This window comes from Moschus berezovskii, chromosome 6 (genome assembly GCF_049115385.1).
Source record: "Moschus berezovskii isolate FMDL1 chromosome 6, NW_MosBer_1.0, whole genome shotgun sequence".
Classification (NCBI taxonomy): Eukaryota; Metazoa; Chordata; class Mammalia; order Artiodactyla; family Moschidae; genus Moschus; species Moschus berezovskii.
The window spans coordinates 119,254,360-119,268,833 of NC_142465.1; the positions used below are offsets into that span (position 1 = coordinate 119,254,360).

General features: G+C 54.3%; 1 pseudogene; it reads left to right on the plus strand.

Annotated features, from left to right (window-relative positions):
* Positions 1-11,771: 11,771 nt before the first annotated feature.
* LOC129537330 (small nucleolar RNA SNORA11) lies at positions 11,772-11,881 on the plus strand (annotated as a pseudogene).
* Positions 11,882-14,474: the final 2,593 nt, after the last annotated feature.

Genomic DNA, 14,474 nt, shown 5'->3' on the forward strand with positions numbered 1-14,474 from the left:
AGCTTTTGCCTGCAGAAACTTTTGCTGATCCCCAGTGGAGCATCTCTGCACCTCCTCCCAGCACGAAGTTCTCTGGGAAGGACAGAGTGGGGAGGTGATAACTGGCCATCTAAGAAACCAGTTTCAAGGCCTAACAGGTGCCCACAGTTTCCTGGTTTCACCTCTGGGAGTTTGGGGGGGCTTCCCTGTTGGCTCAGATGGTAAGGAATCCGCCTGCAATGCAGGAGACCTGTGTTTGATCTCTGGGTTGAGAAGATCCCCTGGAGGAAGAAATGGCAGCCCATTCCAGTACTCTTGCCTGGAGAATCCCGTGGACAGAGGAGCCTGGCAGGCTACAGTCCATGGGGTCACAAAAAGTCAGACATGACTGAGTGACTTTCAAGTCACACTTCACTTGGTAAAAATGGCTGAGGTGGCATCAAATGAGAAAGTGGCCGGGGAAGGACAGAGTCCCCCGCCCCCGGGTGGGTCCCCGATCGCCAGGAGCCTCACTGTGGGTGCCCTAAGGCAAATTCCACCCTCAACAGGAGTCGAGTCTCAGCCCCACTTGAGAGTGCTTCTGTCCCAGAGCTTCTGTCACTGGCGTCCATCCTAATTAGTACTTTGACACCCACATCTTCAGAGGCTCTAAGTCAGCTGCATGGTTCCTGTTGGAGACCACGTTGGTGTGCTGCCCATGCGTGAAGGATGCCCTTTATAAGGAGGAAGGGAACACACAGCATGGCGGTGGGCAGGAAGGGGGAGAAGCCCCTGGTCTCTCTCACCGTTGTGCCCGGGAGACCCAACAAACCCAGGAGTGGAATTGGCTCTCTGGCTTCCTCTCATTTGGTGAGAGCTTTTGACAATTACTTGTTTATGGTTGCGTGCAGTCTTACTCCAGTTGCAAAGAGCAGGGTGCACTCTCTAGCTGCATCGCAAGCGTTTCTCATCGCAGTGGCTTCTTTTGTTGCGGAGCACAGGCTCTAGAGCGGGGGCTCAGTACTTGTGGCTTAGTTGTCCTGTGTGCCCTGCACGGGCAGGTGGATTCTTAACCGCTGGACCACCAGGGAAGTCCCTGGTAATGGTTTTACTTCCAGACTTCTTAGCCAGCAGTGATTCTGAGCCTGGAAACTTTCTGCAGAGAAAGAATGGAAGTTATTTTTCACTTGTCTGACCCCAAGTCTGTTTCCTCTCTCCATGCACAAGCTGAAGTGCACCCAGGGGAGTGAGGGGTGATTACTGGGGAACAGAGTGGGAAAGAGCTGGGTCCTGCTCCACGTGACAGGGGTTGTGAGGGAGGGATGACACTGTCAGCCCACCACCCCACAGGAGGTTCCACAAGAGATGCTGGAAGAGGTATATGCAGGGTGGGGAGCGCCAAGGAGGGAGCCCCTCCTCCCCACTGCTGGGCTTCACACTCTGTCATCTCATTGGCCCCCATGAGACCCTGGGGTGGGGGTGGAGAGATTGCTATCACCTCCACTATACATGGGGAAGTGCAGTTCAGTTCAGTCGCTCAGTTGTGTCCGACTGTTGCGACCCCATGGACTGCAGCACGCCAGGCCTCCCTGTCCATCACCAACTCCCAGAGTTTACTCAAACTCATGTCCATTGAGTCAGTGATGCCATCCAGCCATCTCGTCCTCTGCCGTCCCCTTCTCCTCCTGCCTTCAATCTTTCCCAGCATCAGGGTCTTTTCAAATGAGTCAGTTCTTCGAATCAAGTGGCCAAAGTATTGGAGTTTCAGCTTCAGCATCAGTCCTTCCAATGAATATTCAGGACTGATCTCCTTTAGGATGGACTGGTTGGATCTCCTTGCAGTCCAAGGGACTCTCAAGAGTCTTCTCCAATACCATAGTTCAAAAGCACGGGGAATACATGGGGAAGCTGAGTCTCAAAGCAGCTGGATCACTTACAAGTCACCTAGTTGGTAGATGTCAGTGAGGATTGAGATCCTTGAGTCTGAGCTCTGTTGCTTTCCTCTTGTAGCTCTGGGGGCAGGACCTCACAGGGCAAGGTCCCCAGGGAGCCCTGGAGCGGAGGCAGGAGTGCACAGGTAGGTGCGGGCACGGGCACACCGGGAGAGGGTGGAGGTGGCAGCTTAGCTTGGGTTTGAGCCAGAAGCTGACCCTGAACTAGGATTCCCATGAAGGAGTTGAGCAGGGAGGTGCTCCCTGGGGGGTGATCCGCCAGGGATGATCCCCGGAAGTGCCTGTGGGGCGTGGGAAGGAAGCCTAAACAAGGTGACTTAAGGAGCAGGTTACTGTGAAGGGCCATGGGGCTCCCAATGGTGAGAGAGCAAGGCAAGCCCACAGGTCCCGAGACAGGGGCCTCCCAGATGATCACAGAAGCCTCGGGTGCACGAGAGGGACAGAGCAGGGTAGCATCCTCCCATCCAGGGAGGATCAGAGATGCACCAGGAGCAGAGGCAGAGGTCAAGCGCTTCCCAAGCAGCTGGGACGGTCGGCAAGCGATGGGGAGCCGTGGACACAAGTGCGGTGACATTGTCGGTGTCTGCAGATTCCAGATGTGGGGAGATGCAGGCCAGGTTGACTGGTGAGGAGCTGCCCCAGGAGGATGGGCCAGTCCCGGCCCTGCCCGAGGGGAGTGGCAGGCAGGTTGAGGATGGGGTGGGGGTTTAGGGCAGAGGCCACCCAGGCCACCCAGGCGAGACTGCTAGGACAGAAAGGGCTCCCCAAGACTTCTGCACATCCAACCTGTGAGCCTGGGAGAACATTGACTGTGAGACAAAACGGGCTGACAGGCTGAGGGGCAGGTCTGGGAGGGACTGCGGTCGAGGGGGGACCCGGGGGGGACCCGGAGCAGCAGCTGCAGGTCTGAGCACACGGAGATGAGCTCAGCGCATCTCCATGGCCCCTGAAGTGCTGCCCCAAGCCTGCCCAGACGCTGGCTCTCGGAGGCTGATGATGGGGCCCCACGATGACTCTCTGGGGTCCCTTGCCTGTCTTTCCTGAGCAGGAAAGGGAGTTGGGTAGCCCAGCTGGCTGAGGTTGTGTTTTTGTTGTGTTTTTTTTAGTAAGTCTTTTTTTAAGAAGAATTTTTTTTTTAATGTGGACTATTCTTTACTGAATTTGTCATAATATTGCTTCTGCTTTATATTTTGGTTTTATGGTCTCATGGTATGTGGGATCTTAACTCCCCGACCAGAAATCAAACCTGCACCCCCTGCATTGAAAGGCGACGTCTTAATCACTGGAGTCCCCTGAGGTTAGGGGTTTGGGGGCTTGGCTGTCACCCACTGGCTGCATGGCATAGTACAAGCTATTGCTCTGAGTCTCCCCCTCCATGTAAAACGGGGCTCATTCACTCGTAGACAGTTCCAGAGTGCTGCGTGCCAGCTGAAGGGAGTATAAAGTGAGTGAGCTTCCTCCCTATTGGCAACACCAGTGAGCCAAGTGGCAGGTGCTGGGACAGACAAGTGCCCGGGGTGCCGTGGGGAGAGACAGAACCTGGCCCCCCCGAACTGTCAATGCTGGGTTCAGCTGGGTCCCTACCACCCACAGGACGCCCTGGCAAAGCAGCCACCTGGAAGAGTCCTGACACCAGGCACCAAGAGGAGGGGCCGTGAAGGTTTGGGGCGAGGAGCAGCCAGTCATCAGTAGTCACTCAGCCACCACTGGATGCAGGGGTCTCAGCCCCCGACCCTGGAGGCTGGGACAGTGACTCAGGGTGGAGCCAAGCCGTGGGACCCTCAGGGTGGGAAATGTGAGCTTGTAATGCAGGTTGTCAGGGGAGGGGAGGGGGGTGAGGGAGAGGAGGGCATCCAGGGCAGCCTCAGGTTTCCGACCTTGGGGACTGGGAGCCAGAGTCGGGTAGGGTGAGCCGGAGAGGGGAGGTTGGGGACATGACAAGGCCCCACCTTCCCCCAAGCTTGTTCTGGGGACACTTGTAAACCCTAAATGGCCAGGTCCAGTGCAGGGGCAGGCAGGGGGAGTGAGGCTTGTGCTCAGCCCGTCTCGATCTGTCTCCCTTCACTTTCCTTCCTATATGGGATTAGATACATCCTTGAAAAATTCGCAACCTCCCCAGAACCTCAGAAGGTGACCTTCTTTGGAAATTGAGTCACTGCCCATCTCACTAAGTTAAAATACTGTCATCCCAGGGTAGGGTGGGCCCTTCGTCCAAGAAGACTGGTGTCGTAATGAGAGTGGGAGAGACACAGAGACACACGCTGAGAGAATGCCACGTGACCATGGACCTAGGACTGCCGGCCACAGGGAAGCCAGGGGGAGGCATGGAGCAGATTCCTGCCTGGAGCCTTAGGCAGCACGGCCCTGCCAGTGCCTTGATCTTGAACATCTGGCTCCCAGAACCTTGAGAGGACACATTTCTGCTGCTTAAACCTGCCCAACCTGGGACTCTGTTAATGGCCACCCCAGGACACCAACATGCTCCCCATCTTTCCTTCCTTGTTCAGGCCTCATCCTATTGTGAATTCCACCTCTTTCTCGGAGCCACCCCGATGCAAGTCTTAAATCTCCTCAATTGGAGGGTTGAGGCTGGACCTAACTCTCCTAATTAGTAGCACCCCAGCCTGACTCCGTCTTCCCTGCTGGCTCAGACGGTAAAGAATCTGCCTGTAATGCAAAAGACCTGGGTCTGGTCCCTGGGTCAGGAAGAACCCCTGGAGAAGGGCATGGCAACACACTCCAGTATTCTTGCCTGAAAAATCCCGTGGACAGAGGAGCCTGGTGAGCTGCAGTCCATGGGGTCGCAAAGAGTCGGACGGGATTGAGCAACTAACACACACGCAGCCTGGTTTTATCAGATGGTGCTTCCCTTGTTCCCCAGCGAGCTGAGTTTCACATTCTGTCTGGTGGTGATGGGGAAAATCCATCTTCAGCCTTCGTGCTCCATTGTCCTCAAATCTGACTGCCTCTGCCTCCAGCGGCTGGTGTTTGCGGCCATAGAAAGCGAGCTCAGTTATTCATTTCCATGTTTAGCACGGATTTTTTTCCTTAGTTCATTGAAAACTTTCAAGGACTTTCAAACAAACCTCTTTTATTCTCCACCCATTCAGTTAGCTGAATGCCAGAGCAGCAGCAGAGTGCCTCGCTTCCCACCCTCCACCCACCCTGCCTCCCTGCATCTCATCTGAGCCTACAGAGTCCCAATCAGAGAGTCCGTGCCAGCACCCTGCACGCACCAGGTGCCCGACAGGCGTTTCAAGTCAGAATGACAAGGGGCTCGTTGAGCACATGCATATTAAATGGAAGACATCAAGATAAGGGCTTTCTGTGCTGTCTCATTTTAATCCTTCACCCTTCAATCCCATTATATAGATGAGGGAACTGAGGCCAACTCCTCTAACAAACTTAGCTAAGGAAGTACAGCTGATGCGTAATGGTTTCTAACCGAAACTAGACCAGGTTCAAGCTTGGTGTCCAGCTGCCCACACCACAGCTCTGCTGAGCTCGCAAAAGATGCCCAGTAATGATCTATATGGGAAGAGAACCCAAAAAAGAGCGGATGTATGCATACGAATGACTGACACACTTTGCTGTGCACCGGAAACAGCACAACATTGCAAGTCAACTAGACCTCAATAAAAATGAATACAAAAATAAAGAGATGCATTCCCCCACAGAAGATGCCCGACAAATACTGGCTGGGACGCTGGCCACTGTGGCCAGTGGAAAACACTGTTGGCTGGGAGGCAGGGTTACAGGCTTCTAGGCCCAGCTTTGTCACCCTCTGTGGAGGACACAGGTAAAAACTCTTTCAACTGTCATGTGGCTGTCACTGGCGAAATAGTAGTTAAGGAATTATAAGTTATTAATAACATTTCCAATGATAAAATGAGGATCATTACTATTGCAATGAGAGAGGTCAAGAACCAGTGTTAATGGCAATAATGACTCCTTTATTGGGGAATTAGAAGATGGTTCAAGGCTTGTAAATCAGGGAGGAATAAGAAAGGTACGTATGTAAGAAAAATGGAATTTGAAAGTTCTGAAGATTTGCCTGATAGCGGCCAGAGAAGAATTTCAACACAGTTGTTGACCCAGGGCTAGACAGCTGCTGATGTATCCCATCTCCTAAAAATGCAGAACAGGGCTTCCCTGGTGGCTCAGTGGTGAAGGCTCCACCTGCCCACACAGGAGACACAGGTTCGATCCCTGGTCCAGGAAGATCCCACAGGCCACAAGGAAACTAAGCTCGTGTGCCCCAATACTGAGCCTGTGCTCCAGAGCCCGGGAACCACAACTACCAAAGCCCATGCACCTTCGGCTCATGCTCCAAAACAAGAGAAGCCAGTGTGATGAGAAGCCACGCACTGCAACTAAAGAGTAGCCCCCACCCTCTGCAACTACAGAAAAAGCCCACACAGCAATGAAGACCCCACACAGCCAAAAATTAAATACATTAATCAATCAAATTTAAAAAAAAAAGAATACTGGAGCAGGTTGCCATTTCCTACTCCAGGGGATCTTCCCAACCCGCATCCAGATCAAGCCCGCATCTTTGGCGTCTCCTGCATTAGCAGATGCATTCTTTACCACTGAGCCACCTGCTAAGCCCTTATTTTCACTTGAGGCTCTCAACATTCTGTGAGGTAGGGCATCTGGAACACTTGCCTTCTACCTTCCTGCCTCATCCAAGGGCACCGAGGTCCTGGGAGCTTGACACCTCCTCTCAGTGAGCGGATGGTGGAGCTGAGCCAGGATCTGGCCTCCCCGACCCCACACCCCTCTCCTCCCCTTGGACCTCCCCCCGACTAACATCAGCCTTCCCAGAGCCTGGGTGAGTTTCCTAAACTTCCAGCCCAGTGTCCACTCCTGCAAAATGAAGTCAGTGGGCAGGGGGCCTGTTGCATAAGAGGGTCTCATCAAAATGTTAGCTTCGTCTCCCTTTGGGGGAGGGAGTGGTACTGAACCCCATGGCACTCAAAAATGTGGAGCAGACGCTGAATTCACATCCTGATGCCTAGTAAGGGGGGAAGAAGAACTGGGAGCTGAGCCAGGGCATCTCTGGTGCCCGTGTTCACGGCATCTGTAGGCACTTCTCTCACCCAGCCATGGGGGGGGTCTCACCTGGGGGCCAGGGCTCCCAGCTGCCCAGGACACTGTGGGAACTGGAACAGGAGCCTCCTTGTCAAGAGCTCTTTCTGCTCAGTGCACAGAAGGAAAGTCAGCTCTTTCCGCATCTGCAAATTTCCTCCAAGGAAGCCGGATCGCTGGCCCCACTTCCCGTCCATCTCCAGTCCGAGCGCCAAGAATACTCCTCAGCAGATGCACACCGACCGCCATTCCAGGCCCTCTAGAGAACGGCCTTGATCTGGGCCGTGTGTCCAGGCAGTTTTCCTTGGCGGCCACAGAATGCGCGTCGCATCTGCAACTTGCGGGGCGGCTCATCCTGGGTCTCCTTGACCTGTGGTTTGCAAGCAGAAGAGAACACTCTGGTTTGCCAGGGACACCTGTCTCCCTCGGGAACAAACGTTTGCATTCTCTCTTGTTCGATTGCTTCTAATGGAGGACACGGCCAGTCCCCTAGTCCGGGCTGAGTGCTCCAGAAGCCAGCCCCTGAGCGGAGGACTGGACGGGTTTGGTCTGGAAGAGGCGCCTCATCTGGTCTGATCCCCGCATGACCCTGTGAGGGCAGTGGAGCCAGAGGGGCCTCTGAGCCTCACTGACCAGGTGAGAGCACCGAGGTTCAAGAGGTGCAAGTGTCTGCCAAGGTCCTTGCCCATAAGAGGTGCAGGGTGGAACCATGTCCAGCTTCTGCCAGCTCCAGGCCACCATACCTCCCCCTGCAGGATGCGGCTGAGGACAGAGAGGGCTCACCCTGGGCTCGCGCGCCCCCTCGGGTCCCTGCACCCTCCTCCCCAAGCCAGGCTCCCGTCTGTAAAATGAAGGAGAAGGGATCTCGGCCACCAGCCTCCCCTTGTCTATAGCCATCCCGCCTTATTTTCCCAGACCAACCTGCCCCCCAAACCCACCTGCACTCCAAAAATCACTGGCTGCCCCCTCCCCAGCCCCAGAGGCCAGCCCTTTATTTCTCTCACTGCCTGGTTAATGATGGGGAAACTGAACTCGGGAACTGCCAAGGGACACCTTGTGTTGGCCCAGTGGGACCCACAATAGCTACTTTTTAAAAATGTATTATTCAATTTCATTTTTACAGACATCATTGATTTCTTTTTTTTTAATGTGCTTATTTTTATTTGGAGGATAATTGCTTTACAATATTTTGTTGGTTTCTGCCACACATCAGCATGAATCAACCATCGGTAAACATGTGTTCCCTCCCTCTTGAAACTCCTTCCCATCTCCCACCCCATCCCACACCTCCAGGCTCTCACAGAGCACCGGTTTGAGCAGAGTCCCACTGGCACTCTGTTTTCCATGCGGTAATGTGTACGTTCCCACGTTATTCTGTCTATGGGTCCCACCCTCTCCTCCCCCACTGTGTCCAAAGTCTGTTCTCTGCATCTGCATCCCTATTCCTGCCCTTGCACATCGGTTCGTCAGTACCATTTTTCTAGATCCCATATATACGCATTAATATGCGATAGTTGTTCACTGATTTCTTCTATCAAATTCTGGCCGCCCTGAGTTTTTTTTAAGTAGTTAACTATTTGGGGCTGGGCCTTCATTGGTGCATGGGGCTTTCTCCAGTTGGGTCAAGCGGGGACGTCTCATTGCAATGGCTTCTCTTCTTGCAGAGTGTGGCCTCTAGAGCAGCAGGCTCAGTCGATGTGGTCCTCGGGCCTCGTCACCCTGTGGCACATGGAGTCCTCCTGGACCAGGGATCTAACCGGTGCCCCCTGCATTGGCAGGTGGACTCTCAATCACTGGACCATCATGGAAGTCCAGCAGCTATTTTTGAATGAAAAAGAAAAGGGAAAGACACCACCCACCCTGTCCCCAGAGCCAAGGAGGACAGCGCTGCTCCTACCCTCCTGCGTCTCTGATGATGGACGGGCTGTGGCCAGGAGTGGTCCTGCCCACGCAGGTGAAGAGATGGACCGCCTTGTCCCCTGGCGTCTGAGGGTCCCACCCCATACAGTCTCCCTGGGGATCCTCTGTGAAGGCTTCAATGGTCAGCCACGTGCCAACATCCCTCCAGCCCGCAGAGAGCCTGCTGCTAACCATCTATTTGGATGTCCTACGCGCATTTCAAGGCCAACCCGTCCTAAGAAACCTCTTTTCCCTTTGTGTCTTTTCTTTTGTGCCGGGTTCCACTGGCAAGTGATGCTTCATCCACGGGTGGGTGTCAGTGATCTACTCGGGGCAGTGGTCCGCTAATGCTGGCAGAAGTGACCAGTGCTGGAAAGGATCCTGGCTGGCCCTGAATTGGACAGGCTCAGCCTGCAGTCCCACTTACCCCACGTGACTACAGATGAGTGAGCCAGCCTCCTGGCCTTTTACATGAAGATGGTGATGCCAGCTCACCCAGGTGATGATGGGCCTCAATGGGGGAGTCAGCAGGGCAGAGAGAAGACGTTCCTGCAGCTGGGCCTTCTGCTGTTCCACGATCTGGCCTGGCCGATGGGGGTGTGGCCCCAGGAGCTACCCTGGATGCAGAGACAACTCGGGCGGCAGCCTGCACTGTAATTTATACAGCAGTCACAACGGGGCCATCAGACGGGCACCTGCCGAGGGGCACTGAACAGCCCTGCTGTGCAAGAGCCTTGACTTTTAAACTGGTCTCTTCCTCTTTTTAAAATTTTTATTTAAAATTTTTTTTGGCTGCACCACAAGGCTTTCAGAATCTCAGTTCCTCAATCAGGGATTGAACTCAGGCCATGGCAGTGGTAGTGAGGAGTCCTAACCACCGGGCCGCCGGGGAGCTCCCAGCCTGGTCTCTTCTATTGTCACAGCCATGGGCTTCTTCCTGACCTTGACCGTGGACTTGCTCCAACCTCCGTCCCTCCCCAGCCTCACTTCCCATCTTCCCGAAGTGTGTCAGTGGCCACAAACCTCCCTCCCTCCGGGCCTCTGCTCCTGGCCTGCAGGGTCTGAGAGCAGCCTCCATGCCACGCTCACCCAAGCAGGTCCATGCCCCGCTCACCTGAGCAGGTCCATTCCCTCTCACCCGAGCAGGTCCATTCCCTCTCACCCGAGCAGGTCCATGTCCCCCTCACCCGAGCAGGTCCATGTTCCCCTCACCCGAGCAGGTCCACTCCCCCTCACCCGAGCAGGTCCACTCCCCCTCACCCGAGCAGGTCCACTCCCCCTCACCCGAGCAGGTCCATTCCCGCTCACCCGAGCAGGTCCGTGTCCCTCTCACCCGAGCAGGTCCATTCCCGCTCACCCGAGCAGGTCCGTGTCCCTCTCACCCGAGCAGGTCCATTCCCGCTCACCCGAGCAGGTCCATTCCCCCTCACCCGAGCAGGTCCATACCCCGCTCACGCGAGCAGGTCCATTCCCCCCGCCAGCCCACATGCCTCAGCCTGTCCTTCCTGCCGCCTGGCTCACCCAGTTTCACATTTAACTTTTCTCTCCTCACCTTCCTCCCGAGTAGTGTCCCCTGCCCCCACGCTGGAAGCTTCCAGCAGAATCAGCTCTCAGAAGCCTCCTGGGACCGGCCGGCTCTCTCTCCCGGATCCTCGTGTCTGCGCCTGGTCCAAGTGACTTGCCTGCACATTCAGCCATAAACCTTCCGTCCAGTTTTTATTTGGAGTAGGAAATGGTAGGATCCACTCCAGTCTTCTTGCCTGGGAAAGCTCGTGGACAGAGGAGCCTGGTGGGCTACAGTCCACGGAGTCACAGGAGTTGGACGTGGCCCAGTTACAAACGGGTGACCTTTCTCAGGGTACCTCCCACCCCCGTCCCCCCTCATTCCCGCTTTGGTGCCCTTTGTGATCCCTCCCAGGGCCTCTGCCTGCCTGGGTCCACTGCTCCGCTGTCTGGCGGCTGTTGCAGTGCCTGTCTGCCGCCCGCAGCTCCGGGATCCCGAGCTCTGATCTGCCTTCCCGCGGGCAGTGATCTTCCCACCTCGTGGCTCCGGGGCTGGCACGCCTCTCTCCTCTCTTGCCCAGGCCTGGCTCCTCAGACCAGCAGGAGGGCCCTTGTTGTGCTGTCAACCAGGCCTCTCCCCTGGGGACCCTCCCCCAGACGCAATGCCCAGGGTCTTCCCAGAGTCCCCGCCTACCTGCCCACCTGCAAACCTCAGCCCCTTCAAGGATCTTCCTGTCCCTGGAATTCCCATTCCTGCTGCTGCTCCAGGGCATCCTACTGGATCCTGTCTGTCTGCATCTTCACTGCTTTGGGTGACCCCCCAGCAGGCAGAGCTCCTCCAAGAGGGACCACCTTCCCCTGCCAGACACAGTCCCTCCTGAACCCTGCGGGGCTGGCACAGAGCAGGGGCTCAGGGTGTGCTGGTTCTATGAACAAACCTGAGAAGCCTGCGTGTAAATAATTTTTAATATGTTGAAACACATTAAAAATGCATTTGGAAAGCTGGCTATTTACAGAATTCCGTACGGAATCCTTTTCTGAAAACAAGAACCTCTTCTTAATGGGAATAATCATTCCCTAATTCAAACGATGCTTGTGTTTGAATCTTCATCGACAATATTGCCTCTCTTAATAAAAAGAACATCTTACAAGGACGTTCTTTGTTGCCAGAAACTTTATTCCCAGGGCAGTAATAATGCCTTTGAATGGTTAGGCCAGAAAAATACAATGAGATATTAGCTAAAATTATGTCAAGTGTCCAAAAAACTATGAAGTCCATTTCTAGGTGTCTTTGCTGGAGGTAAGAGGTTAGGACTGAGTCAGAACAAGCTCCTAATTTAGAGCTTGGGACAAAATGAAAATGCGAGCTGCTTGTTCAAAAATGATAAAGATTTACAATACACTCAACAGGAATCCGGGTTCATTGTAACAAGGGGCACAAAATTTGTGGGCTTCCTACGAACAAATATCCAACACGTGTCCCTCTGCCCCTCCACATGGCTGCTAGGTGGGGCCAGTGGAACAGGGCTCAATATTGAAAGGGTTAAGTGGGGGAATTTGCCACTTAGAGCTTGTATGGTGGCATGGGTGGACCAGGAGTGGTTTTGTAAAGGATTTGTTCCTTTGTGGCTCAGCTGGTAAAGAATCCACCTGAAATGTGGGAGACCTCGGTTCGAGTCCTGGGTTGGGAAGATCCCCTGAAGAAGGGAAAGGTTACCCACTCCAGTATTCTAGTCTAGAGAATTCCATGGGCTGTATAGTCCATGGGGTCGCAAAGAGTCAGACATGAATGAGCGACTTTCACTTTGCAAGGAAAAAGAAAAAGAAAAAAATAGGTTCCAACTATATTCCATTCTGGAAAAGGCAAGTCTACGGAAACAGTAAAAAAGACCAGTGGTTGCCAGAACTTTGCAGGGAGATAATACACAGAGTACAGAAGTTTTTATGAGCAACGAAAATACTTCGAATGACATTATAACGAATGTATGTCATTATACTTTTGTCCAGACTGATAGGGATGTGCAACATTACCATCTTCGCCACCTCCTGCGACGAGCTGACTCACTGGAAAAGACTCTGATGCTGGGAAAGGGTGGGGGCGGGAGGAGAAGGGACGACCGAGAATGAGATGGCTGGAGGGCATCACCGACTCTGTGGACATGAGTTTGAGTGAACTCCGGGAGTTGGTGATGGACAGGGAGGCCTGGCGTGCTGTGATTCATGGGGTCGCGGAGAGTCGGACACGACTGAGCGACTGAACTGAACTGAACTGAACCGAAGATGAAAAAGACCGATAAAGAATTTCACGACAGTGACAGCAGAGTTCAATCCAGGGTGGACTCCTTCTGAACGCCAAAGCCCATACCACTGTCCAGGGCATGTACCCATGAGGCAGGCCATTGGCCAAGAAAGGAAGAGATTTTTTTTTTAAGTCTGTATTGAATTTGTTACAATATTGTTTCTGGGTGTTTTTTTTTTTTTAATGTTTTGATTTTTTGGCCACAAGGTATGTAGGATCTCAGCTCCCCACCCAGAGATTGAACCTGACCCTGTGCATTGGACTGGACCACTAGAAAATCCCAGGAAGAGATTTCTTCCAGGGCCCCAAGAAGGGAGCCCTGCCATGGCTGGGAAGCTGCCGTAGGCACTCTTCTGCAACTCTCAACCCTAGATTGTGATGATGGCGAATGTCGTGTGCCTTGAGATGAGAAAGGGGTCCGAGCGGACAGCCTTGCCGACGCCTTGCCTCTACGCAGTGAAACTGATTTGACTTGTGGCCTTCAGACCTGTAGGAGAATATATTCGTGTTATTTTGAGCCACTATTTTGGATAATATGCTACAGCAACCGTGTTGTTGCTGTTCTGTCGCTCAGTCGTGTCTGACTGTTTGCGACCCCATGAATCACAGCACGCCAGGCCTCCCTGTCCATCACCGTCTCCCGGAGTTTGCTCAAACTCACATCCATCGAGTCGGTGATGCCATCCAATCGTCTCATCCTCTGTCGCCCCCTTCTCCTCCTGCCCTCAATCTTCCCCAGCATCAGATTCTTTTTCAAACAGTCAGCTCTTCAAATCAGCTAGCCAAAGTACAGCAGCCATAGGAGATGAATACAGAGCTGGGGTCAGGACTGGACACTGGCTGTGTGGGCCCGTCTTGATTTTAGGGTCACTCAGGCAGCTTCTCCCTTCTCAATCACCAGTCTCTGCCTTTGGATGCTGAAGTGACTCTTCTGTCCCAGGTTTGCCAAATGACCCGTTTGCTGCCAAATCTCTCTCTGTGCAGGTGGCCTCCCTGACCTGCCCTGTCCAGGTACCAATCTGTGAGGTCATCCACCAAGAGAAGCGAACAGAACAGCATGTGTCCAAAACAGAACCCCTCCCCCAACGCCCTCTCCTCCCCCTGCATCTGGGGGCCTGGGTGAATGGCCCCCCACCCATGCTGCTCTCACCCCCACAGACAGTCGGTCCATGGGCCCCATGTGTCCACCACTACCTGGGCACTTCTCCAGCCTGGAGACCTCCTGTGGTCCTGCTGCCCTGGCCCCGCCTCCTTTCAGCTCATTCATCGAACAGGCACCTGTCCCTCCCCGGCTCAAGTCATCAGCCAACAGCCCCAGGATGGAGAGCTCCTGAGAGCTGGTGCCCTCCCTCCCGGCCTCCAATCACTAGCCACATGGAACACCAGCAGTCCCTCACGGTCCCCAAGCTCACCCGTGCTCACCCCTGGGCCTTTGCACTGCCTATCTCCGTCCCCCGCCTCCTGCCTGCCTGGCCACTTCTATTTTTTTTATTTCTGGCTAAAGGGGTGGTTTTGTGGCAGAGCACAGAGGTCTGGGTAACCCGACAGCACGGGAGTCTACCGGAATCTATTCTGCCTGCTGGAAGGGCTGTGAGCACCCGTGACATCAAGGTGAAGGAGACACCAGGTGGTCGGCAGGGGCGCAGAGTGGTGGCGGGAGCTGTGGGGGTGACACTGGTGCCCCTGGCCGGCCTGCTCATTCTGCAGACCTTCCTGGCTGCAGTCTGTCCATTTCCAGGCATGTTCCTTCCCCCCCTACACACACGCCCAGC